This window comes from Bombus fervidus, chromosome 11 (assembly GCF_041682495.2).
Source record: "Bombus fervidus isolate BK054 chromosome 11, iyBomFerv1, whole genome shotgun sequence".
In the NCBI taxonomy this organism is placed as follows: Eukaryota; Metazoa; Arthropoda; class Insecta; order Hymenoptera; family Apidae; genus Bombus; species Bombus fervidus.
Window position 1 is genome coordinate 1,224,337 of NC_091527.1, and position 27,262 is coordinate 1,251,598.

Sequence of the window (27,262 nt, forward strand, 5' to 3'; positions counted from 1 at the left end):
AGATCTATAAGCCGAACTCGTTTTTAAAAACTCTTGAGTTTAGATATTGTAAAAACACTGAATATATAATATACTAACTACATTATATTTCATGCAACAGTTGGATATATAAAAATATTTTTATAAATTGACCTATAAAAGTAAATAAAATTTGGGGTTATAGTTCATCTGTCTCTTATCGTTATGAATAAGGTTGTTCAATTTAATAAGTTACACCGTTTTATTAAAACTATTGATCGGCTCAAAATCACCGTCGTGAATAAAATCATAATTACATGTTACTGAATCTTATTTTATGAAGTTTTTATGAAATTAAAATACTGATATTTGCCAAATTTTTATGGAGATATAATGATATAAAATATATAATGATATAAAACTTACAGAAACGTACTATTATAGTCACTATAGAATAATATAATGAAACGTATATATGACACACAATTTGCAAAATATTTGGTTCAATTTTTCGTAGTAGTGTATTTCTTCTTAAATTACTTTCTTCAACTATGCAATGCTTATTTGTTAGAATATGAAGCTAGTATCTTCTAGTAGATCTTCATTATACAAAAATATCGAAGATAAGCATATGTATAACGACGATACATTAAAAAAGAGGAAGCCCTTATGGGAAGAACATCGTCAAGACTAGCAGATGTATTTTGAAACGAGCGTAACTGATACGAATATAACTGAAGGTCGTTATGATAAGTCGAATGTATCGTACAGAATCGCTCGGAGGTTCGTAATATCTTTTTAAAACCACACTATCCATGGTAAACCGTGTTTTCCATGCCAAGTAACGTAGACGTATCCAACGCTTTCTTATGGTGGCTAAAACAACGGCTGCTTCCCTTTCTTGCGTAGATAATAAAATTTCGCTCGTATCAGATAACGTTCGATCCATATTACAATACGTACTATCTGAGAAATATCGCAAACGAAAAATATTTCACCCTATTAAATATCTCGTGCACTCGTTAGGCAAAAATTCATTTTCCTCTTGTTTGCATTCGTTAACAAATGTACTCGTAATAATTAATAATTTATTACTTGGTAAATGTAAAGTATTTACTCGTGCATCATGACCGGGGAAAGCATATACGTGAGTATTTACCTGGTACGGCGCGTAATGAATATTTAAAATAATTACCGCGATCACTCCCCATTTGTATTCATTCTATGAATTTCTTTCAGTTTCTGAACTCGTACCGTGGGTATTTTATTTATGTTGTCAAACATTATATTACATTTTCTTTCGCATGTTTCACACTTTTATATTGTTTCAATTTGCTTTAATATACCTTAATTTATTGAAATTTAAATAATATTTTATGTAGAAAATACTCAAATGGAACGTATTCAGGCAAATCGCGGGTACCGGTAGTAAATCGGATGGATCGTCGAGAGAGAACGGTGCGCGGATCCAGGGGGAGAGGTAATAATTTTTTTTAAAACCGTACTACGACCACGATAGCTGCGGTCCCGTGGTCGAGGCGGCAGAAGGTAACAAAAACGGGCCTTTATTTACGGAGCTAGCGCGTCAAACGTTTCGCCTCGACAATGAAGAGAACACGGGGGTTTATGGCGCCATTCTTTCCCTGACGATCCTGACCTCGCGATAAAACTACGCGACCCCAATCGGATAAGCTACGCGGAAATGAGATGGGAACGATGAAAAGCCGAAGGCGTTCGATTCTGGCCGCGCGTGCATCGTACTCCGCGTGGCGTGGAGACGGCAAGACAAAGAGGGCACGAGACAGCCAGCTTTTCTCGGCCAAACGAACCCCTTTTGTGTTCGCTTCCTTGCTAACGCGACCAATTTCTCTTCCTCGGGGATTGCTTTCAAGGCGACAATCGTCTTTGAGGATGGTGTGTCTGTGTTTTCACTTGGATCGTGAGTGTAAATAGCTCGGGGAATCTTTTTGCGTTTGAGAGCGAAAAGGATTTCTGTGTTAAGGATAGGGTGTTAATAAAAGGTGAAAAAATGATATTTCATATGCGATGTGGTGTCAAGAGGATATGAATCAATGTGCAAGAAATTACAGATGTACGTTCATGAAACTAGAATATTTTCACATAAAATATAAAAGATATACTTTGATTTAAAATATATGCGTTACGGTTATCTTTCAATCGAAGAATTATGCATAGAATAAATTATACAGATCATATACAGAGGAAGCATGAAGAAATACGGGGAAACTTCAACAAGTATTATGATACATGAATCATTAAACAATTGGATTCCTCACTGAATATTAAAGTGATCCGAGTTAGTAATTCTCTGTCGTTAAAAGTAGTCTTCTCGAATCATTTTGCATCTTTCTCCCAATGTAGAAGTGATTGTGCGTTCGATTCTTGTTATTAATATTCGATATCCACCTGAAAATTGCATTGTTTTACGAAGAGTCGATAAAGTTTTATTGTTTCTCATCCCTCTTCTTTTCTCCTTTTATTCTCCTTTTTTTTTATAGAAAGAGAGAAGATCCGTTATATACAGAGTCGGATGAGACACTTCGTGCTCGGAGATAGGTTGTGTATGTCTCGAATGGGTTATCGGATTTCTCTAGGGTTTCTCAAGCTGGCTTGGCTTTATGGCCATCTTGAGATTATCGGTTGCTGTTTGGAGAGGACGTTTAAGAAGCGGTTGCTCTTGTTGTCCCTCGACCGTATCCTTAAATAATTGAATACAGACGAGCCGTTTTTCCGACGTGTTGCTCATTCAGGTTTATCGATGTCCTGTGCCAAATTATTCTCTCTTGGATGTACATATATCCGCATATTTAATAAATGGCTACTATTTAATACTTAATTCTTAGTATGTAATAATTTAATAAATTACATCAAATACTCTACAAGTTTTACAGGAACCTTCCTTTTTCCAGTTCATCTCCATTGTACTTTTCTACATTCTCTTAACACCTCATCCACAAAGCTGCTACAATACCATGTAATATTGATGAGTCCAATTCCGAAACTCAATCTGTTCCCCATAACATCCCTGAGACACTGACAGATACCACCATTTTGTCTTCCATTTCAAAGCGTATTCCTCGGTATCTATGTTAATTCACAGAACATTAACTTTCGGCTTGCATCACTGAATCACAAGTAACAACAGTTTATATTAACTTTAGATAAGTTACACAATTTCAATTTTAATCTGAGATCACGGATGATATAAAACATAACACATGAAACAAACTAAAATTCAGTAATATAATCTAAATGATTGTTATCATTTGTGATTTATAGGAGACTAAAAAATTGAAAAATATACAAAAGGTTATAACATTCACTAGATGAAACTTCGTTTAAGTTTTGTCTTTTTAAAATATGAATTTATATAAGCAACTACAGTTTATCATCGATCCAACAATATTAGTTAAGAATTAAATTCTTAATAAAGTTTCCTTTCCTACCGTCGCCTTTGCCCCGCAGCTACTTTCCCTTCCATATTTAACGTCAAATGAACTATTCACCGGCCCTATCGCTTCTGTATGCGCATCGAATTGAATATCAGATTTCTGTTCAGTGCTTTTTCAGTAAACGATTCCATAATCAGCGAGTTGGAGGTATCGGCTACGTGTGCCGAATAATATACATTGCATTTCAATAACGCGTACGTCGGTACATGTGCATCAACTAGTCGAAATTAAACGGGAAGAGAAATTAGCGCTTTTACAACTTCTGACAATGCCCGTGTCGAGCAGATTCGAAACGTACAAAGGCAGTTTTGCATCTTTCAGCTCGACGAAAACGTTAAATAATTTCTATGGAATCGATACAACACTCTTCAAGACCGGCCTTTCATAGTCCTTTTCCACTGATTTACTCTTACCTTCACCGTGCGAATGAAATAATCCATTGTTCTTGAAAAATTTTGTAGAACCCTTAGGTACGTGTACATTCGGTGAATAAGATCATACAAAAGAGAAGTTGAATTAAAGTTTCTGCCAGGAACGAATGAAAGAACGTTGTCCCTTCAGCGACCGGGTATTCAGAAGCGTCCATGTTAATTCACGCCGAAGAAAACCAGCTAAAACATCTCTCTGTTCGCGTTGCGATAAATTTAAGTTCACCATGTGGAAATCCACGACTGATTCAATTTGACCAGATTGTTGTTCGAATAATTAAAGCTTCTCAAATGAAATGCACGTTATTCTCTCGTACTTACAGAGTGAGACACAAATCGTTGTGCATACAATTAAAATAAAGATAGTTACGTATTGCTTTTGACAAAACCGATTTTGAAAACTCATTTAATTTGTTTCATTGTTACTAGAGTTTATTTATTATTACTATGTAACATATTTGCTTGAAGTTGACATAATTTTATTAATAGTAGTTTAATTTAATTCAATCACTGAACTTATAAATAGTTTTGCTTATAAACATCGATAGTGATGATTTTCATTATAAATACGTTGGAGATATAAAAAGTATATAAAATAATGTTATTTTATTGTTTCAAAGTTTGACATAATCGAACGATATTTAACATCTTCTCGGAAAATATTTTTTAAATTCAATTCCATAAATGCCGAGACAGAATGCAATGTCTACTGACCTCAGAGGGTGTACCACCATGATCTGTCCAATACAAACATTTTTCAACAAATATATCTTCAACAAGAAATTATATTAAATAGAAATGCTTACATTTCAATACAACAACTCGAGATATCGTTAAATACCATTCATAGATAGAACAGTTCTAATTGTTTTTCGAATCATGAATCATCCACTTTTCTTTCATATCACGAACAGAATATATCCCTGCCTGTACAATACAATCGAATTCAATTCTTCCAAATATTCTTCGACAAAAATTCTATCACGAAACCTGACCCTCTGGACCGAAAAACGTCGACGAACGACAAAAATGTCCCCGTGTTTGGGGACAATAATCGAAGAATTCTGCTCGGCATGCGAGGGGATGACGGTGTACGGCGTGAGTTTGCAAATGAATTACCGCTACGTCCGGCGATACCGCCAGGTATTTCGAAAGCAACCGGACCAAGGGAACGGAAGGCTAGGCATACCGGCGAGACTCGTACAATTATTTGAGGTTAAAGGATGACGCTGATATATTAGGGCGAGGTCTCCCGAGGAGACTGTCATCCGCAGCAAGCCGCCACTCGACGACCCATTATGTCTTCCAGATTATTGGACGTTATGTTATACCTTTCGTCCGATTTTGGCTGCAGCTCACGTCGACGGATCCAAGTAATTTGTTTTCATGAAACTATGTACCTAATCGCTTGATATTTCGATGATTTTCACATTATGAGATGGAGTAGACGAAACGCACCTTTAAAATAATGTCACGTTTATGAATTTCATCGTAATATATGCGGTCTCTGACGTGTCTGATTAAAAAGGGATGATTAATTTCGGGAAGAAATTGAAATTCTTTGGCCCGTACGAATATTGTTTATTTGATGAATGTACGATTCTGCTAGAGAAGAAGGTAGTTTCTGGAGCAAGCTTGGGATTTAAATTACATAGCGGGTCAGAGAACATAGTTCGGATTACCAAACTAGCGGTAAACTATCGGGACGTTGATCGTGGGTGAGCATGTCTCCATTAATTCTTTATCTACTAGTCAACGATTATTTTTCCGCAAATAAATATATTTTAACACATTCCGTGTTGTTCATGGAAAAATACATTTTATTCATGTTATGATTTAATTATCTAAGACAGATATAAAGGTGTATCTTTCTTCTTACAAAATTTGTATAATTTTTGTTTCAGATTAAAATTTCATTTTAAAAAATTGTCCACGCTATCAAAAATTAATATAATATCATCGAATTACATCAATATAATAAAGTGATAATATGAAATATATATACAAATCTACTTTTACCTTCAGATTAATACGAAATATATTAAATAAAAAAGAGATGGCATTTCAGTATAGGGAATTACTGCTATACCGTAATGCATTCTAAACATCTTCAAATATATTATCAAAATCAAGTGAACAGCTCTCGTAATTACCGAAACACGAAAACTTAGCATCACTCGTTCCACAGCAAATTAACCACTTACCAAATAAGACGTCGAGGATATCGCGGAGAAAATTAATATCGGCGTTTGCGCAGTATCGTTAACGAAATTTAATTGCAACGATGAGTGCAAAGATAACACCACGATCGACTACATAAATTGTGCGTAAGCATTTCCATAAGTTCGATGACTAGACACGCCGCTATGAATAACCAAATCAATCGACGACGATTTACAAAAGTTATCGACGCTCGCGAAACCTCGAAAGCTGTAGCATGCTCATTTTACGGGCATTCCAACTTCGCGAATGGTATTTTTGAATTGCTCTGCATGCCACTCGTATTTCCAGACAGATAGTAGCCGGTGATGTATACGTTGCGAAGAATTTCTGCACAAACTACTCTCCTCTTCTCCCCCTTGTCCCTGTTACACCGGGGTGTAATGAGGGAAATGCAAATTTAATGGATGAATTTGAGAAGGTGCGCTCGGATTACGAAGCACCGCCAACGGAAACGATACGTAAGATTCATTTTTATATTGCTTACCCACGGCACGAGCTAAGCTCCGACCGAAACGAATGGTTGCTTAACGTTTTTTACGACACGAACATTTCCGGAATACGGAATGACGAATGTGCGAATCCAAGTGCCTTGAGATGTATGACGTGAAGGGCGATGATCAATATTCGGGATGGAGGAACGAGTTTAAAGATTTCCGGATTTGAATTAGGATTGCTGTTTATACGTATGTGATGTATGAAGAGGTTTGTTTGCGAAATGGTGAAGTTCGATTGATAACCTTAATCACGATCGGTTAACTTTGAAAGTCGAGCGACTATTAATTCTGTTTTGTTTAGTTAAAGTCAGACACTCTTACATACAATTGAATTAATATTATTATACTACTAATAAAAGCTACTATATAATAGTTAGAACAAAATAGTTAGTCTGCGCCTCTTACGTAGTGAAATTAATATTATTAATGAAATATCTCGGGCTCTATAGGTTAAATATGACAGTTTGATAATAAAATACAATGAAATTTTATAGATAAATTTTATAAGCTACGTATCAGCTGATTATCCTATTAGATTTCGGTCGAAATATAATTTACAAGTTATTACTTTTCACCAATACTATAATTCACCAATATTATTAAATAATACATTTCTATGTAAAAAATTTGAAAAATTTATGGTTCGTAATGGTTAGTAATTGCTAGAAACGAAAAGAATTTTTATTGAAGTAATACGACCTGTATTTTGTTTAACGGATATTTACTACTTTTATATGCGTTGTAAACTGCTGGAAAGTTTTTATTGAATGGAATGGTATGTGAGTTTTATTTAATGCATATTTGCTACTTTTATGTTCAATATAAAGTATTTGAAGTGTCAGGAAGTTTTTATGTATTTCATTTAATGGATGTTGTCTAATTTGTTATGCAATGTACAGTGGTCGAAGTGATAGAAATTTGATATTAATAAAAGTTCGTGTTTTACGATGAATTTCCTTCAAAGTTACTAAAAAATATTTTCGTCGAAAGTTTACTGAAATAAAGGATATGTTTATTAATATCTTACTATTAATTTCAAATTAATAGCGAAATTTGCGGAAGATTCAGTAAATACACGTCACAAAATTCTGTATATACATTACAAAGAAGTAATTTCTACAGAAACAAAGCACATTAATGTTATAATATTTTAACTTATTTAGTAATGTCGTAGTGAAATTTCATAAAATTACATTTTATTATAATAGAAGTAATCTTATTATGGAATACATAGAAACTTTTATGGGTAATATGACTAGCATTTTTTCGTTTCTCGATATATGTATATTGAAATATTTAAAGTGTTCCCTGTCTTTTACTTTCCAAGCTTTATTGTACAGGCTACTAAGAAAGAATGGTCGGTCAAGTATTTTAAATTCAGCGAAGAAAAACAACAACTGCGCAAACATTATAAAACTTTATTTTTTTCAATTTCGAGATGGTAGATACAGCAAGGTGGTGTAGATATTGCCAAAAAGCGATTCAAAATTTTTGATCCATGTGGTGCACTTCATTTTTTCGTAAAATGCATCCCAATTTCGCGGTAGTAGATAGCGGGATAACACAGCGAATGACAGGAAGACTGATTTCTTGCGATCTGGAATACTCGGTGAAATAGCAAGTCGGTCGTCGTCCATCATTGCTGCGATTCTGACGCAGTCGCTAATAGCTACCGCTCGAAGCGGCCCTTTTGCTAAGAGACCGCAAGCGTTGAATTATATACAGGCTCAAAGGCAGGTGATAATCCGGAGCGGCCAATGCTAAAAGGCACGCCATTAAGCGTCGGTGTAACTTCTGGCTCGAATGAAAAGGGCTAGAGGCCGCTGAATCGACGGCCGCCCACGCCGCCGAAACTCGATTCGAACTTTCCCTTCGCTATCTACGCTACCCGAAAATGTAACTAGACTGCCAAAGTGGCGCACCGTTGCTCCAGCGAATAATAAATAAACCGTTCGCCTTGTCGCGTTTTTCCGACACTGTCGATTTATTCGAGTCAGACGATCAAAATGTGTGTGTAGCGTAGATTGAGCTTTGAGCTAAGAAGGGCGAAGAGATTGTACTGGATCGAATTTCGTTCGAAGCCTTTTATAGAATATTTTTCTTTTATTGCTTTTTTGACGGAATCTATGCTTTGTTACTTTTTGTGTGTACTCTTTATTATTATTTTCATGTTTTTCGCAAGTTAATTTGTTGTATGAAAGTTCGAGTGATAATTGTGGTTGAATTTTACTGCTTTTTCGTGTGGTTTTATTGTTTTTTTAGGGGGTACATTTATTATTGCTTTGTTTTTACCGTTTCGCGTGTTTTTTGGGGCTTATTTTTTCTGTATGAAGATTGGGTGAACATTATTCGAGTGGTTGAGTGGAATTGACTTTTATGGTGGTGTCATATTTCTGCTTGATATTTAGCGAGAGTTTGGACAATGGACTATTCAAGATTCTACGAGATCGTTAAAAGTGCTGACCAATTTCTTTTTTTTTTTTTATCAATATTTAAAAAGATAGGTACATATTTATATATTAAAATAATATGTGATAAAAACTATATGAGTTTGAATGCTTGCATGTTATATCGGTTAAGTTTAAATGCTTATTTGTTATATCATTTGCTGTGTTGTGTCTTATAATATATGCCAAATAAGGGAGAGAAAGAGAACGAGAGAGAGGGGGGGGGATTGAAGTTTGTTAAAGTTTTGCAATAATAAGTAATCGTCTTAATAGCCATAGTCGACAGTGTACATTGTATATAGGACGTCATCAGTTAAATTTAGCTATGTTTAGTACAGCAACAAATAAATTTTATAATTAGAAATACTTTATTCGTAAAGAATTATTCGTAAAAGTCCTCTAAAGTTAAACAGTTTAAAACTGGCATGTATCTAACATACAACTACGTATTATCAACTAAAAAGCTTTCGCGAAGGTCATTCATATTAGTAAGTTCAAAGTATCCAAAGCAGCAAGAACGATTTCCATGTTTCATATCACACAATTCTATTTCTAAGAATAGAATGGAGCACTCGTATGTCTGTATATAACTGGTTTCCAGCGGACAGAGATCTTTGTTACATCATCACGAATGGTATACCATTTCGATTACCCCAAATCTCAATAAAATAATTTCCAAATCTCCAGTGCAAGAATTTACGATTAGTTCCGATAGCAAAATATTGGTGACTCAACGTTCTTTAAGTCGTCGTCTGAATAACCGCTTTGTGCTATGTCGATAGACTCGTACCCGGACACAAGCTACTCCGAGAAACGACGCCATATTTACGAACACGGTTTCGTTGTTTTCACTTAATTAGATGCGGTGTAACCGGCGTATGGTGTTCGTAGACGAGTTAAGGTTCTCTACATTTGACTGATGGAGCCACCAGTACGAGTGGGTCTTCTTGTTTTCGCTAATTACGTGGTTAATTAACGCAACACAAAGATCGCTTTATTGAGTCTAGAAGTTAAGTCTCAAAGTTTAGATTGGTACCTACGATTATTACGTGAAATGAAGCCTGATATTTTCATTACAGGAGAAGTAAGAAGTTTATAAAGCGGATAGATATCGCAGAATGACTAGAATAACTTTATAGGGATAAGCAGTCACAGGTATCTCACTCTATCAACCCTTTTACGGTGTGACAGATTGACGAAAAATTCAGATAATTACTTGTGCATCCTCAAGGTTTCTTGAATGTTTAATATCAGATATAAAAAATAAATACCTCTAACTTTTTGTAGGAAATGAAAGTAATAACAGCATTAATGCTTTTAATCAGAGTTTAGGATAGAATATATATATATATACATACTTGTTAAGAATATAGAAAAAGTTTTATAAAATTATCGTAGGAAATGATGCTATAGGAAAAAATATATCATTATTTCTCATCCCTATCTTTGTTTTCATTATATTTTGTTTCCATTTGTTTAATGAAATAGCTGTGCAGTTTTGCGGATACCAGAATGAGTACGCTATCCAATTTTATTCATTAACCATTTCACGTAAATAAACTTATCCAAACCATGAATGTATATAAAAGAAACATTATAATTTATCTAAATAGAAACTCAAATAGTAAAGATAGAATAAAGTATTATAATATAAAATTATATTAAAATTAAATATTAAGATATTAGATATAATAAAATACAACAAATAAAAAACATCATTGCACCAGACATGAAATTCTTAAATCCGCTCACCTCTGTCTAAAAATTACCCTCTCTGGTATCCACAGACCTAGAAGATTATAGACGAACCGCCATCCCAAAATTTCCAAACGAACGATCTTCGTGCTCCCAATTAACCCTCGCTGGGAAGTTCTCGGGAGAACACGGAGAAGAAGCGGAAACATCGCGAAGACGTCTTTCTAGCCGTTTACGCTTTCGAGACACCGGCAACACAGCTAGCAAAGAAGCGAAGACCGCGCAAACGGCTTCGAAAAGTTCTTTAGCCGGTCGTCCAGGAAGGAAATCCAGGAGAGCGACGATGGCGTGAAAGTTGCCAGAGTCGTGTTGGAAGCGGGAGAAAAAAACGGGACGACGAAAAATCTGCACCTGGCATGATGAAAAGGGGCGAAGTTGCTGGATACCGGAGGCGGCCTGATGAGAGATAACAAACTTCATCTTTCTTTACAATGGCCGACACCTTAAACCACGAGTCGCAGCGTTGCACGCGGACAGCCATCTATGTATCTTCTCTGGAGGGGTAGAACGTTCGACATGGAACTCTACTGGAAAAATCTGCTCGTATTTTTTTCTCATCTCCTCCCTCTCTTCCCCTTTCTGCTTGCTTGGTATTTTTAGAACAGTGGTTCTTGACCGATGTTCCTTGACACGCTGGTGTTCCGTGATATGAAGTGTTCCATTTTTATAAAAGAATCAATTTAGTTAGTTTACGCAACTATAATATTCTTGTTAAATCAATATTACTCTTTTTATTTATGTTATGTAATTTGCGATTAAAAGCGATCTAAGAAATAAATTTTAACAAAAAGTACGTTCATATTTTTGTTGTTAGCTTTATGATTTCATTGATTTTAGCATTTCGCAAATTTTCCTCGTTATCTCACAAGTGTTCCACGATTTTGAGAAAAATTGCTGTTTTAGGGCATCAAACATCCCTCTCCCAAAAATGATGAACATTTGTTATTTACTTGAATTTGTTTCGGTAACACGAACGGCGAAACAGCTCCAGTTTTCCTCTTGCAAAGGTAACGGACAAACTCGATTGCTTTCGAACGGTGAAAAGGAATGATTGAATGACGTATTGTGCGGCCAGGAACTGCCACCTCGATAGAGAACACGCCAGAGGCAGATTTGTTTGGTGCTAGTTTACAGGTAGTTTTGTGAAAGGTATGGCGTGATGCAGTACACACAAAGGACCAATAAGAGGGCGGTAAATTTGCAAGTGTATGTTCAGATACGCGATGTAATTAAATAGACGCCAATTCGTCCCGAAAAGTGAGTGAATTTGGTAAACGGTGAAAGTGAAATTATCGTATAAAGGGTGGTAAAATGATCGTTCTTGCGTTACTTGGAACACTTAAAAGTTCGCACTTGGAACACTTAGAAGTTTGCACTTCGAACTTGGAGTTTCCAAATTTCTCTGAACTATTGGGAAATAACGATGACGATAAAATTATTCATTGACGTATATGTGAATCGGAATGGCGATTATTCCTAAATGTAGTCATATTTTAATACATAAAATTGCTTTTATTACAGATGCAGACTTTAAGTGAAAATATTCTTTACAAATAAAGAGATCTACTCTAAATGTCACGTATTATCTGACAACGAAAAATTAAATAATAAAATAGATGATACGTATAAAATCTATTGCAAATATGAAATTTGTTCTAACAGAATATATAAAACTATATGAGTAGCAAAATAAATAAATAGCCGGGACTAAAATAAAACCTATTAAACATGAAAATAACAACTATGCAATACAAAACATTCATAAAAAATGGAACACTGTTCGATATAAAACCACAACTACAAAATATCTTTTCATGCTGAAATAAGCACAAAACGAAGCTATAATAAAATTATAATATTAAAAGACAGTAAAAAATACAGATACAATAAAATATTATAAGAATGAACTTAATAAGCTACTCCCTCCACAGTATCAATAAACTCATCTCATTTGAAAAGCAAATTCAAAGTAGTTAATCAAAACATAAAAAATCATCGCCATTTCCCACACGAATATAAAACAAATTTCCCCTATCTAAAAATTTCACTCCTTTGACACCCAGCCTAAGCTACCCTTCGCGCAATTCAGTTATCCCACTCATGAGACGCGGCACGCCATACAGCTTCAGCCACATCTTCCCAGGGTTAATGCGAAGTTACGAGCTACTTAACTCGACGAGGAAGCCTGCCCGCTGTTGTATATTATCGTTACCGGCATCAATGTTGTCCCCCAGAGTAACTGCCCGATCGATGAAAGGAAATAGGCAAAGAAATTAAGCGACGAAACCGACGGGGAATTTTAAACGGACCTGCGCGTGCTTGCGGTGGAGGAAGATTCGGCTCATAGCCCCCGTTTCTCATAAAAATTAAATCTATCCTGGTCCGGTTTCAGGCCAGACGAAGACGCGATTAAACCGGAAGGGAAATTTAATCTACTTTAAACTCCTCGTTAAATTCCTTTTCGCCGCGTCTCGTCACTTTCTCCGATGGTTCGCGAATCGATCTCGTTGCCCAGAGGGGATGAATTCGCGAGAAACTGGAGCCCTGATGAACCGGATGAATACGGTTGATATCTGACGCTTGGGGTCGAACGAAAATTATACTTCGTGAATTGATAAATGCATAGAATTCAGACGAGTTATCATTTTTGGGGACTACGAGAAAACTGACTAATAGCCTATAAAGATTTTAGGAAATACTTTTAGGCTTTAGAATCTTCCTATGAGGACCTTAGAGTATTAGGATATGTCTATGATACAGTAAACGATAATTGTAAATCGTGAATTGATAAATGCATAGAATTCTGATGAGTTATCTTTTTCGGAAACGATGAAGAAAAGCGGGGAATAATATAGAGATTTGGCGGAAAACTTTGGATTTTCGGATATTTTTACCAAGATATTAGGATATTTCTATGACACATTATACAAAAATTATGCTTCGTGGATCGATAAATGCATAAAATTTCATTCTGATGAGTAATCGAATGATTTATTAAAATAATAACGAAAAATGATGAGAGCAGAATTTAGAGATTAAGCGGAAAATTCTGGTGCCGATTTCTTCTGATCCAATTTTTAAAAGGATAGAAAATATATATCTGCTAATGATCCCAATTGAAAGTTTGCGTTATCTAAAATTTCTTGGGACAGTACGAAAAGAAACATTCGCAGCAGATAGAGTTTAAAAGCAAAACCAATGGTAATGCTAAGTCTCTGAAGGAGAGAGAAAGAGAGAAAGAGAGAGAGAATTCAATTTTAAGATGGTTGGTTTAATTGCTGGAAAAGAAAATTACCCATGAATAAAGAGGGGGCAGGGGGCATCCTAAGTGTTTTTCTGTCGTGAAAAAAACAAAACCTTGCAAAAAAAAAGCGAAATTTACAAAGTATTCTTTCCAAATTCAATTCTCCGAAATTAAATAATATAAATTTCTAATCAAATTACGTTGATAAACGTTTATGCAAAGAGAAACATCAAAATCATTTCGAAACTTTAATCATTTAATTGTACAGTTAATGCTGTCCCTAAATTAGCGGTACGAGCTGAATGCTTATAGTTCAATTAACTACACACATTTACTTATCGTTCTTTAACACACAGTAAATATAAAATAAAATTGACAAACAGAAAAATTGCTTGACTAATTAATCGAAATTTGCTCCCATTCAATTAATAGATCAGTTCACAGAAACATTTCCCATATGATCTCTATAAAAGCTTTTCATTTAAGCATCGACATTGTTCCCCATTCGAAGTCCAAACACAAATGGACCAATCAAATTTTTTCCTTGTCAAATTCGATTTTTCTACGTCCGCAAGCAACTTCCAGCAACTTGGATGCACAAAGACGACGATCTAGGGAAGATTACCAAGGAGGAACGGCAAACTCGACGAACCACTCGATCGGAGAATAAAAAAGTAGCTACGAACGACCGAAACCGCAGCTACAACTAAGAGGAATAGGAACAGGAAGCACGTGAAGAAAGAAAAAGGGAAAAGAGGGTACTCTGAAGCGGAAAAAGGAAGAAGAGAAAAAAGGGAAAGAGAATGGAGAAGGAGATGGTGCATCGCGTTTCCGCAGTAATCAGGAAATTTCCCAGAAAGCAGAAGTTTCGAGTCAAAGTGATTCAAGGCCAGGAGGAAGAGGCCGGATGGCCCAGGCAGGAACATTTACTTGCCGCGATCGAATCGATGAAATCTTGTCGAGTGGACCGAAAGCTAACCACGAGTTGCCAAGGATTTACGCGAGATCTGTCGATGAGAAGGCGAAAGGTCAACGAGCTGAGCATCGCGGAAGCTCAAAGGGGGTTAGAACGGCCTTACTGTGACCTAACCCCAAGGTTGGACCACTGGTCGAACGGAAAAAGGAAACAAGCTAAAAGCCGATAAAGACAAAGAGAGAGACAAATAGGGTGAAAAAAGGAGAGAGGGTTAGCGTGTGACAAACGAGAAGATAGAAGAGGCAGAAGAGGAAAGGAGCAAGTGTACCGGGATAAGAAAGACTAGAGGGCTCTCAGTTTGCGCTATTTTCTTGTCGCCGGTCCCTGGGAGAGAATAAAAGTTAGAAGACGGACCGAAGAGGCGCGGAACCAATTTCCCAAAGGCACTCGACGATCCTAAAAGTAGTGTTCGCGCGAACGCACACGTCCTCACGCGCTATTTTTCTGCTGTACGCCTCGTTGTTTCTTTCCTTTTTCGACCTTTGCTACCTTTTTTCCCACTTTTGTTTCAAAGCGAAACTGGTGTGTGAACAGAGGGATGTGTATGATCCGGAGATTTAATCGATGAACGATCGAAAGACTGTTTTTGGAGAGTTATTGCGAGGGACACGGGAGAACTGCGTGTTTCGATGGAATTATTGAAAGAATTGGGGCTGATCGAGGAAATCAAGAGGATGAGTTGGATTGACAGAGGATGGAATCAACACGTGGAACTTGTTACTTTTTGGGATTGGTATTTGCGAGAAGGACAGGTTGTTAATTACTTTTAAACATCGATATGAGAAAGAACGAAAATAAATCACTCTTTTTGTTATTTATGAGCGTGATATTCAATTAAATGTCTTCATTCATCGTAACGAATGTAGCTCGCTTCCTCTTATTGATAAATTTTATCTAGGGGTATGTTTGTTGATAATTGTCTCCTTTCTCCTGTAGAAATAAAAAATTCACGGAATACGTTCTCGTTTATTAAAAACGTTTATTTTTAAAATTCGATACGAGCATGATACCACGATATCAGTCATAGTATGAGTCGTCTTTTTTTTAGAATTTCAGCCGAAACGATTATCTTAAAATATTTCACATTACATATAGTTAAACAATAAAATATATATACACATTATATACAAATATAGCGACATATTAATATCGATATATTGATATCGATAATAAAATACAATTTTCGCTAATAAATACATACATGCAATTGATACGATATTAAAATTTATTTAAAAAAAGCACTGAAAGAAATATTCTACAACAAATAATAAAATAAGTCCTTAAAAATGTATAGAAACGTCTTCCACGTATCTGTTGCCACGATTTCTATAGGGATGGACAAGTTAAATTTAAGAACGAACAGGAAAGAAAATGATAATCCGAGAACAGTTTCGCGCGACACACGAGAAAGCGACGCGATTCGGTTTACAAGACTCGGTTTACGCGTGCGATTCCGCGTGAAACGCAGCATTCCGGAAGCTCGTGATTATCCCTAGTGATTTCCCCTTTTGAATTCATGGACCTACAGGTACGTGTATGCCTGTGCACAAGCATCATATAACAGAAAGGAGAAGAGAAACAGGAGATATTTCTTTCTAAAACGAAATATTTTTGCGAGGGGGAAGTAGTTTCAATTTAACGCAAAGAAATTCTTTGGCGGAAAACAAGTGAAAACTAAAATCCAGTTTTTTTAAGCGAAAATCAAGAGTAAAGATAGAGCTTTCCTGTGGAAATCTGCTAGCAGAATGTTATACAAGATTTAGTACACTTTTTCCGTGAGAGTAGAAAGTGAAAATAATGGTTCTTGAGAAAGGAGAAAGGAAATGTTTTTTGAGAAATTTGTAACGAAGTCTGTCTAAAGTAAAAAGTCTGTTAAGTTTAAATATAAAAAATATAGACATTCTTTTAGACATTAGAGGCCTGGGAATAGAACTTTACTGTGGTAATAAAGAATCTTGTGATGGAAAGCAGGGGGAGACAAAAATCAAAATTTCTTGAGAAAAATCGGAAGTAATTGTTTCTATAATATGAAACGAAGATAGATATTTCTATCAAGAACAGAATCATAAAATCTATTTTTATCAAAATATGTACTTGATTGGTCTCTTATTAGATAACAGAGCTTCACTCGAGCAACAGAAAGCGAAAGTAAAGTTTTCTACTACAAAGCAGTAGCGAAGCCAAATCATTTTCCCGACATTAAGAACAAAAGACTAGGGCAAAAGACTTCTTCTAAAAAGTCAACCGTAGAAACTCGCCACGTTACATTAACAAGCCTGGAAAACAAAAGGAAACTGGATTGTATGAAACATGTAACAAAAACCGAACTTTTCTCCATCCACGCAAAAGGGACGGTGAAACGTTGTTCTAGCAAGATCCAATAAAAACGTTTTTCCTCGCAAATAAAAGAGCGCAGGTGGACAGTTTCCCTTTAGCATCCATGAAAAACTAGAAACTTCCCTCCGAACATCGTTTAGATGTACAAAAGACAGAGCTTTTCTCTGTTAACACTACGACGAGGCTACTTTGGAGCGTAGTTCTCACATTAAAGATTAACCTAGTTTGACTTTTATGAATCTTTGCGACTTCAGTAACTTAGTTTTTGCTTTCAACAAATTATGTTTCTCTCACTGTATTTCAATATTTATGAGCAAGGATTTAGAAATAAATTAATAAAAGATGTTATTTCACAAGAATCAATGATTTGCTTATTATGTTACAAACATCACTTTATGCATTCATCCTAGAATTCCAATAAGTCTATAATATCAAAAAATAAAGAAAAAGATATTATAATTGGCAGTATAATAAAAATAAAAATGACGAAATTACTTAGAGTTTAAATGTTGCAAGAAATAAAAATATTAAGGATGAACAAAATCTATCTATTTTAAACTGTTTCTTTGTTCCGAGAGGAACTCTTGCAGCACCTCAAAAATTGCTTTGATAGAAACTATTATGTGTTTTGTACGCTTGAACTAGAAACAGTTAGAAGCAAATCTTTTCCACTCTTAAAAAATATAATCACATCATTTTGAATTTTACATTCCATCATAATAAAAATATAGATATATGGATACAGACAAAATAAAAGTAGCGAGAGAGAGGGAGAGAGAGAGAGAGGGAGAGAGAGAGAGAGAGAGAGAGTAAGCTCGTCGATAGAGCTTCGTGACGATGGCAATCGGCGATTTACGACGAGTTGTTAGCAGCTGATGTACGTGCAGCTGTGCAGCCTGCATCTTACGAGCTTCTGCAGTTTCCCTTGATTGTTTACAATTAATTTGACCCGACAGTCTCCTAGCTGGTCGTAGCATGGTTGTTTCGCCCGTCTTCCATCGTTACTCTCCTTCGTTTCTCTGTTTTCCGTTTTAAGGAAGGGTTTACTTCTTCCTACAACGTAGAAAGGAGAACTTTACATTTACTTTCTTCTTCTCAATGCGTCGTCCTCTTCTCCGCGAATCTTTTACGTTTATTCGACGATGATCTAGCTCTTCTCAATTTTATGTGTTGGATTCACGTAATACGAACGAGCGAAACGTTTTTAACTTTTGAGATTATACAGTTATCTATGTTTTATATTAGAGACGACATATTAATCTCCTGGAAGCCAAAGTAATTAATTCCATTTCTCCAAGTTTCTCTATTTCGTTATGTGAGATCGAGATTAACGTTCTTCATTCTTAAGGAACAAATTGCTTACTTTCATAAGTTAATCTATCGCAAGGAAATCTCATGGATAATAGTGAATTTCAAGGGAAATGAAAAAGCACTGTCTGTAATATCATCACTTTTTTATAGGTACTTTTCAATTTATGCGATGATCAATGAGATAATATGTTTTTCATATTACATACCACAGACATGTAACATTTGACAGTATACACAGTTATCCTACTAGTTATTTTTACACAAAATCTATCAAAACTTACAAGTATAAAATCTGCTATAAAATTTCAACTTAAATTTATTGAATTACCTATCAACCTATGTAAATACCCTGTAAATTACATAGAAATTATTTATCAAGGTTCTTTTATCTGTTTCGGCCAGTATTATTTACCCTTAAACCCCTTTTCTCTAAAATACACTGCTCCAAAATCCAAATTCACAAGCCATGAAACGAATAAAATCGCGAACAAACGGCCAGTAAACAACGTTGAAGGAAGGCTTCTCAAAAAGGTCGATTTCAGATAACCGAGAAATCGCGGATCGTATCCTCTATCGAATGTTCTAGCGCTGCGTTTGGTTTTCTTTTTCCTCTCCTTTCACTCTTCCCCCGGCTCTCCTTGTCGTTCCTTTCGCTTTCTGCTGGCGTTGCTGCAGTTTTAATGCCGATCCTCCAAAACGAAAGATATATTTACTCAACAAGAGAGCCGCTTGATAAAAACTGATTATTTGTGAGGCGGGATTTATTTATGAACTGGCCACCGTTAGGTGGATTCGTCGCGGTAGGATTAATTAACGATTAATTAAAATTTACTTAACCGCTAAATAAATGCCGTGGACGTTCGGTCGACGTTGATGAGTAGCGGAGATTCGGTAGCAGCGGATAATTCTCTTGGCTGAATCGAGTTAAGGGAGAACTAACCTCTCGTTATGTCGAAAGGATAACGTGACTGGTTTTCCATTCCCGTTTTCTTTTATTTTCATGCCTGTTTGATAAGTTGGAAAGAGCGAGAATCAAGAGCTTCATGCTAACGCGATGACTGTGAAACATTTATGATGCTATAAAAGCATAGTTTCCAATAAATTAATTAATCTTCGCTGTAGGAAAGAGAGAGAGAGAGAGAGAGAGAGAGAGAGGAATTTGATGTTATAAAAGTATAATTTGAAATGAATTTAATTGATTTCTGCTGTAGAGAAAATGTCGAAGCGTGTAACAATGTTTTTAACTGCTCTTTCAATAATTTTGGAATTTTCATTCAATTATTCTCGTTATTTGTAATTGAGAATCTTGTAACAAAACATTCTTATCGCATTGTTAAAATTTTCGATCTTTTAGATAACGGATAACGCATTTTAATAGTCAAAACCTAGACTTATACCATGTACTGATATAATGAAAAATTATTTAAGTTCTGATTTACTGTCGAATGAAAATTAAGTGGTTTTAAAAACAAAACCCTCGTGATTCCATCACTTTGTGATTTAATTAAATACAATTCTTCTGTGATGTAAAAAGATTCATACACATTCGTAGCAATCGTTTAGAACGACGAAGATTTCGTTAAAAAATACTAAAGTGTATAGAACAAAAATTAAAAGTATTAGATTATTCATTCTCTTTGCTGTGAAAGGGCAAACATGGACAAGAATCCTTTTTATTATGAGACTTCGATTAATGAGAATTACATTCATCATATTTCGAGAAAATATTTCCTTATTAAATTGTTTGTAAAATTTATTGAGTTTCAAAATTGCATTATCAGGATCTATTCACAAGTTATTAACAAACACTTAATCATACAACGCTTTAACAGTTTGGCCAATCAGAGACCTGTTTTCGTTTGCCACCAGTAATTATATATAATTAAAAAGGAAATCGATTTTCCTTCCAAGCCAGTGAGTTTAGCAAGATTCCTGCCAGAGTAACTGAGACTTACTTTTAACGCTCGAGGTCGTACATCATTATCTTCATAAATCGATTGGAGTGTTAAGACCGCGCCTACGTATCTGCTCTTTATCATCGTAAATCAACGTTTTCAGGTACAGCACAGAGAAAACGAAAAAGAAAAAGCATGAGCATCATGAACTCCGTGCACCATCCTCTTCATGTACTTTTGTATCCATCGTAAGCTATCATAAAGAAAAGACAAGGAACTCCTCTAGTTACGATTGCAGCGAACAGACAAAATAAAAAATATTTCGAAATAAAAAGATAACTCGCATAAAAATAATAAAGAGAGAAATTTATTTGCAAAAATTACAATTTAATTGCACGAACTCGCGCTGGGTAGTTGCGACTGGGAAAATTTCGCAATTTGTCGGGAAAAAAAAGAAGGGAGAAAAGGTGGCGACGAACGTGACCACGAGGACAAAATTGTTCATTTTCCGCGAAGGAGCTCGAAAGTCGTCCATTTTCACGGGACCAAGATTACGAGGTTAAGTCACGACACCGGCGTAAAAGTTTCCGTTTCCGGATTGTCGTTTCCGGTTATGCGTCGTCCACTCAGCTCGTCCTCGTGAAATAATTTCCAGATAGTCAAGGATGTAAAGTCTGATAGGCTTATTAGAGCGACAGATAAAAGAGGCTCGTATACTTCAAAACGTGTACCTTGCTCTTTACGGGGACGACCGTTGCTCCTTTATTACAGTAATACTGGGCGTACGTGCATTTCGTACGTTTGTACAATGAGTCGGTGATGCGTGCAGATTGCGTTAAACACGACGCGTTTACGCTTTACGATCTTTTGCCTCACTTAACACCATGATTACCAACGACAAAAGGATGAAACTTGCGAAGAAAACATTAAAGGAATTAAATTATGAAAACACTATAATGAAATGAAAGAAGCATAGTTTCACTCGTATATTTCGTATATCGTAAAAAATTTATCTTCTTAAATTCATAATTAATTTATAATCGAGGAATTTTTTGGAAAAGGACAATTCGTAATATACGAGCCGTGCAGTAAGAATTTTTCCTTTACCAGTCATCGCTAAATACATAATAATATCCGTTTATATAATTTCCACATTTTACTGCGATGTAACATCACAGATAATATTTTTTGATAGATTTTCACGTGAAAAACAATTTTTGCGCCGAATTAAACTTTCCGAATTACCCTCAAACGGGATTATCGCGAGCCATACGAAAGGGGGAGGGCGATAATTAAAATTTCCACAATGAAACCAGTATCATTCCATTCCCGATTCCACCGGCAGAAAAAAATGTTTTAATTCAATATTCGGATGGTTCTCGGATTATCCTCGAGTCGAAAAAAAGCAAGAAATACGATGAAATCAAATTGTGATGAAAAGGAGTCCGCAAACGAGCGGAAACCGCCGAATTTTTTCGCTACATTAATAGGAACCATCACCACCGTACGTTTCACAACTATTTAAACGTTCGCTTGAAAATAAAGCGTGCGCCCGCGTGCCATCATTTTCATTAGAATAATCGTTAAAAGCTGGTCGAGTCGAAAGTTTCCAGATTGGTTGAAGCCAGGGGAATGGAACCACCTAACCCCGAACTTTCGTGGGTCGCCACTTATCGAGATTTCTTCCGGATTTCCGACGAGAGATCGGCGCTCTCTCATCGTCGCGGTACATCGCGCCATCAATTTTCCGAAAGTTTCTCTCAACGATGGAAAAAGTCGGTGAAATCTCGCCCCAAAAAAAAAACTGTTCGCTTTTGACGCGCTCACATCGTTTCTTCGCGTCATTTCTCCAACGCTGCCGTTTTTTGCATCGAGAAAACTACTCGACACGACGCGCCATCGAAGAAATATTCTCCATCTAATTTTTCCTTGGTCGCTGACTGATAATTAATTGCAGTTTGAAACGTGGCGATGCGACGAAGAAACTTGCTGTTTTCCGGGTTAGAAGAATAGCGTGGTAGAAGTGGAATTTTGAATTATTTAATTATTCATGGTATCGGTTAGTGTTTTAACAATTGTTATAAGGGGAATGAGAAATAATTTGTAAATAGAATTTAGTTTTTGTAATAAAAAAATATTATAGACAGGTATTATATTAGCTCTTTACTTTCCAGAGATCTGTACAATTCTGGCATGCTTTCAAGCGTGATGTTTCGTACAGCGAATCTTTTTGAAATCGAAAGATTTGTTTTGACAATGATGTTACAAGTGTTTCTGTATTTATTTATATTGTAGATCTTCTTTCTTTTTCCATTTCTTATCAATGAGAATAAGCAAAACACAATTTCCACGTTGTTAATGTAGGTGGCGGCATCGATGGATCGTATTTTTCTTGTCTTCGATGTTATTAGTAATTATTTTAATAAATTTAAAATACATTGAATGAAAGTGTACAAAATACATGTAAGTATATATAGAATAAATTTATATATAATATTAATTGCATTTTTATATTTATTTGATTATTTATTTATTTTCTTCTTAACTCGTACATCTTCGTTCAATGTATTTTTAACTTAGATCTACTAAGAACTCGTAAACTCATTGACTAAAATAAATCCAGAATTCTCAAATAAATACTATCGCTCGCTTTAAAATTGGAATATAGAATTACTTTCAGTACTCTGCATAATCGATATTATGTAACATTCGTTTAGCGTTTTCATGCACGAAGGCTCAAAATAAATGAAATAAATTAGATCATTTTTTCAGCCTCTCGATGACCATTAAATCAGAGTGTCCGCCAGACTTGCCTTTTTATCGTGCGTTTCATCCCCTTTAATTGCACCTGCCCACTCGTCGTTTGCATTTTATTACGCGATTTCCACTTTAATTGGTTCCTTACCTTTCCCTTGGCCAGCCGCGTAAAAGTAAATCCGTGTGATGCATTGGGACACTCGACGATGTTTCCACATCGTTCCATTATGGGATTTATGATCGTTCACGAAGGTGAATAGCCGTGAACTGCGCGTTAATCTGCTGCTCGATTTCTGTCATTTATCGAACTCTGTGCATCATTACAAACGATATCTTTTCTTGGTATAATCTGAACGTATCCATGAATTTTCTGTATTATTAAAAATAATCAATTTTGAGAGAGATTAAATTAGTTAAATGATAGACTCTCATACTTACAGTGCTATAACGAAAATATATTCTAACGTTCAAAATATAAAAGATATTCAAGAATATAGTCCTCCTAAGGATAGACGATAAATTTACGAAATTTTGTAAGAAAAATCTAATATTGTAATATACAAGAAAAAATTGCTTCCCATTAAAATCATCATCGTATAATATTATACTACTACCATACACATTCCTATAAAGATATACGCAGTCAAACTCTCTTTTCGTTTCTAATTGCAACACAAAATTCAAAGTACAGCTCAAATTCTCCATTCTTCCCATCTACGTATCACGTGTCACAAGCCACTGAACAAACACACAAGACGCTCGCGATCAAAGCAACCGCTTCAAACGAATCCCACATCTCGGCAAACAATCCTCAAGAACATTCCATCCTCGATCCTCTTATCAATTTCAGCCTTATGAATCATCCCCACTTAGCCGACGATGAACAGTGAATGAGAAACTTGGAAGCACGACGAGCTTCTGCTCGAATAACGAGTCGTAATTCAGCGCAGCTGATGGAAGAAAATATCCGAAATTAGATCCCCGGGTCGAGAGCGCAGGGTGCATGCAGGTGAACAAGAAATCAACGCGTTGCAGGCTACGGGATAGAAGCCCAGCAACTGGAACGGAGCTTGAATCATTAAATTACCTTGCTCCACCTAAGTCGAAGGGTCGTTAGAAAACAGCTGGAAGGGAGCTTCAACTCCTACCTTATTTTTCAGGAAACGGTTTTATACACCTGTCTCTTTCCTCGCGCTATTTCCTTCACCGCGGGCGTGCATAGACTCCGTGTACCCGCGCAGAAAAGCCAAAGGCGAGCAACCAGCAGCGATCCAGAAAGCTCGATCATACAACGTTGCATAGAACAGGTTTCGCGGCCGGAACACGAGTCAGGAAGCAAAACGTTTCTCTGTGTCGAAAACACGACGATTTCACTGGGGCTTTCGCGAAAAAGGCCACGCTCTTTTGGACGTACAGAGGGAATTTAGGTCTCCGTGTTAACCCAAACGGGGACTCCCTGTGACGTGTTTTTGAACAAAGTGCCGTTACACGGCCAAAGATTGAGAGAGCGATGATATTTCTCCCGCCACTCTGCTGATTTCCGTGCGAGAACCTGCATTTCCGTTTGTTCCTGATACCGTTCCACCTAAGCTTCGATAGAGCGTTTTAAGTGAATTTGATCCGCAACGAAAATTGCTTATTCTATCCATTAACTCGTGTCGTTTTTTAACTGAAAAATTGCACATGCTCTGAATCAGAGATTGGTAGAGACGAATCGATTTCAGTTGGATAGATCTATTTTTTACGATCCATACTTTACCGAATGGTAAAAAGTACACATTTGTATCAGGGAATGCTTACGACAGATTAAAAGATACTCGATTGAAAGATGTTATTTACATTACAGTAAAAATATTTATTCAGAGAGAAAAAGATTAAAATCTCTTTTACTTGAATATTCTAACATCGGCTATTATTTAAAACACGAAACGTGTTAATCCCCATACTTTGGTATCTTCACTTTTTTAACGTAAGATTTATTTATTTATTCCACAAAAATTAAAAAGAAGCAATTGGATAGAAACGTCTTTTCCTGGATTCTTCCCTACTTTTCTCTTTTTTCCTCTTTTTTTATATAACAATTTAAAGTACCAGCTGATAAATCACGTGGAAATACACGAAAACGTCACGTGCAGATCTCACGAACTAGCAGCGTAATGGGAGCGATATTCTCTCGGGTTATTCAGGACACAGAAACCAGTTCGTGATCGGACATGTCCATACGGCCGACACGGCGTTGAAAATCCCAGCCTCGTGCGTTCGACTTCGATAGCGAATAATCAAACGGCAGTTGTTCCATGCAATAAATTCGTTTCTCGAGTTACCTTTTACTCAAAAATCTATTAATTTCGATCGATGGGCCTCGATCTTTCTTCTGGGAAAAATTTTCAAGTTCTTTCCTGCGCAATAATCGAGTGATCGAATAATTTTTTCGTTGCAGGACTTTATGATTTAATGTTTCTCATAGCGTTCTTCGGTGTTTGTATGTCTACGAACGAGTGTTTAAATTTCGAAGATACGAAAAGGTTCGTATTATTTCCTTCCTTTGAGATCCTTTAAAAGGAGAATTTCAATGATAAGACTTTGCAATGAGATAGTAAAAATATTTTGTGGAACGAGAGCAATGTTTGTGGACAAATAAAGATAATTTTGCTATTATTTTTTAATTTTATGATAACTGAAGATTAGTCAGGATCTACGAAGATCAGGCCAAACAGTTTAACAAATTGGCGAGAGCTATCATTTTCATTAATAATATAAATATTAATGATTTCTAAATACTTAACTTCGAAGTCAAGATCTCAAGTCAAAGTTGCAACACCGTTTATCCAGCCAATAACATAACAAAAATGTTTAAGAAGCACAAAAAGGATATGGCGAAAGAAGAACGTGCAAGATTATAGAATCGTTCGATATTCCGTAACGTGATGTATGAAATTAAACGAAAGAGAAGCGGTGGAAATAGGATCACTGACGCAGGCAATGTGCGAAAGATGGAAAAGAGTAGGGCAAGGACAGGAGAGCAGGATTAATTTTCCCTCGCCTAAGTTCACGAGTCGCTATAAAGAAGAAGGAAGGCGTTCGCGTGCTCCGAAAAACCGACCTCGGTTCCGGCAGACTAGGCTAGCAGAGAATTAAGCACTTGCAGCCACGCAGTTTTCCCTTAAAATGGCATTAACGCCCGAATCCTTCCTTAACGATCGTCCATTACACCTTGGGGAATCGCCGAAGAAACCGGCGGCCGACTTCCGGCTGGCTGCCTTTTCGACTGTCACGTATTGCGATTTTACGTTTTATTCTTACTGCGTTCCAATTCGTCGCAGTTCGCTGGGATTTTCCACCTAAGGTATAATACTGTTGAAATCTCCTGAATCTCGTAACTTTAATACCGAACATTTTGTAGTTATGTATATCGTAAAAATTTCGAAATATGTGAAGGTTACTTATTAATGTTCATACGTGTCTTTTATTCTGTATAATAATGGTTTTCTCGTTTATTTAAGTAATTTTATTTTGTCAAAGGATTGCAGATTCTCTTGTATATCTAGGTAGTTTTATTTCGTCGAAGGATTGCAAATTTTTAATACATTTTTACAGGAAGAAAATTATATATGCCTTTCTATGTATTCTTCTCATAGGTAAAAGAAGTCTTTAGCATATACGTTGCTATAAAATGGTGAATTTAATATTAAAATTGTGAAATTGAGATCTTAACTTGCGAAGGTTTTAATTCTTATTAATCATATACTTGTTTATTTATATCATTTTTTAAACTGTGGAGGTGATAGTAAATTTTCCAAATATTTATATTTGTGTTAGAACGTCGAATAACGTTTTCATTCCATTCGACTTAATTTTATTAGAACCTTTCTCTTCAGGACTTCATAATGGCAAACGAAATAGCATAGTCGAAGCTTAAAATGCAACTTCGACGAATTTATTCGAAGCCAGACAATAATAAACA

General features: G+C 35.9%; 1 long non-coding RNA gene across 2 annotated transcripts in view; it reads right to left on the reverse strand.

Annotated features, from left to right (window-relative positions):
* The window catches only part of LOC139992579 (uncharacterized), a 222,444-nt gene that overhangs the window by 113,803 nt on the left and 81,379 nt on the right, over positions 1-27,262 (reverse strand). Inside the window, exon 3 of one of the 2 annotated variants that reach the window (XR_011801145.1) lies at positions 23,133-23,608. The exons of the other annotated variant lie outside the window; for it this stretch is intronic. This is a non-coding gene — a long non-coding RNA (uncharacterized lncRNA). Of the gene's footprint in view, positions 1-23,132; positions 23,609-27,262 lie in introns of those variants that run through there. 2 annotated transcript variants of the gene reach the window in all.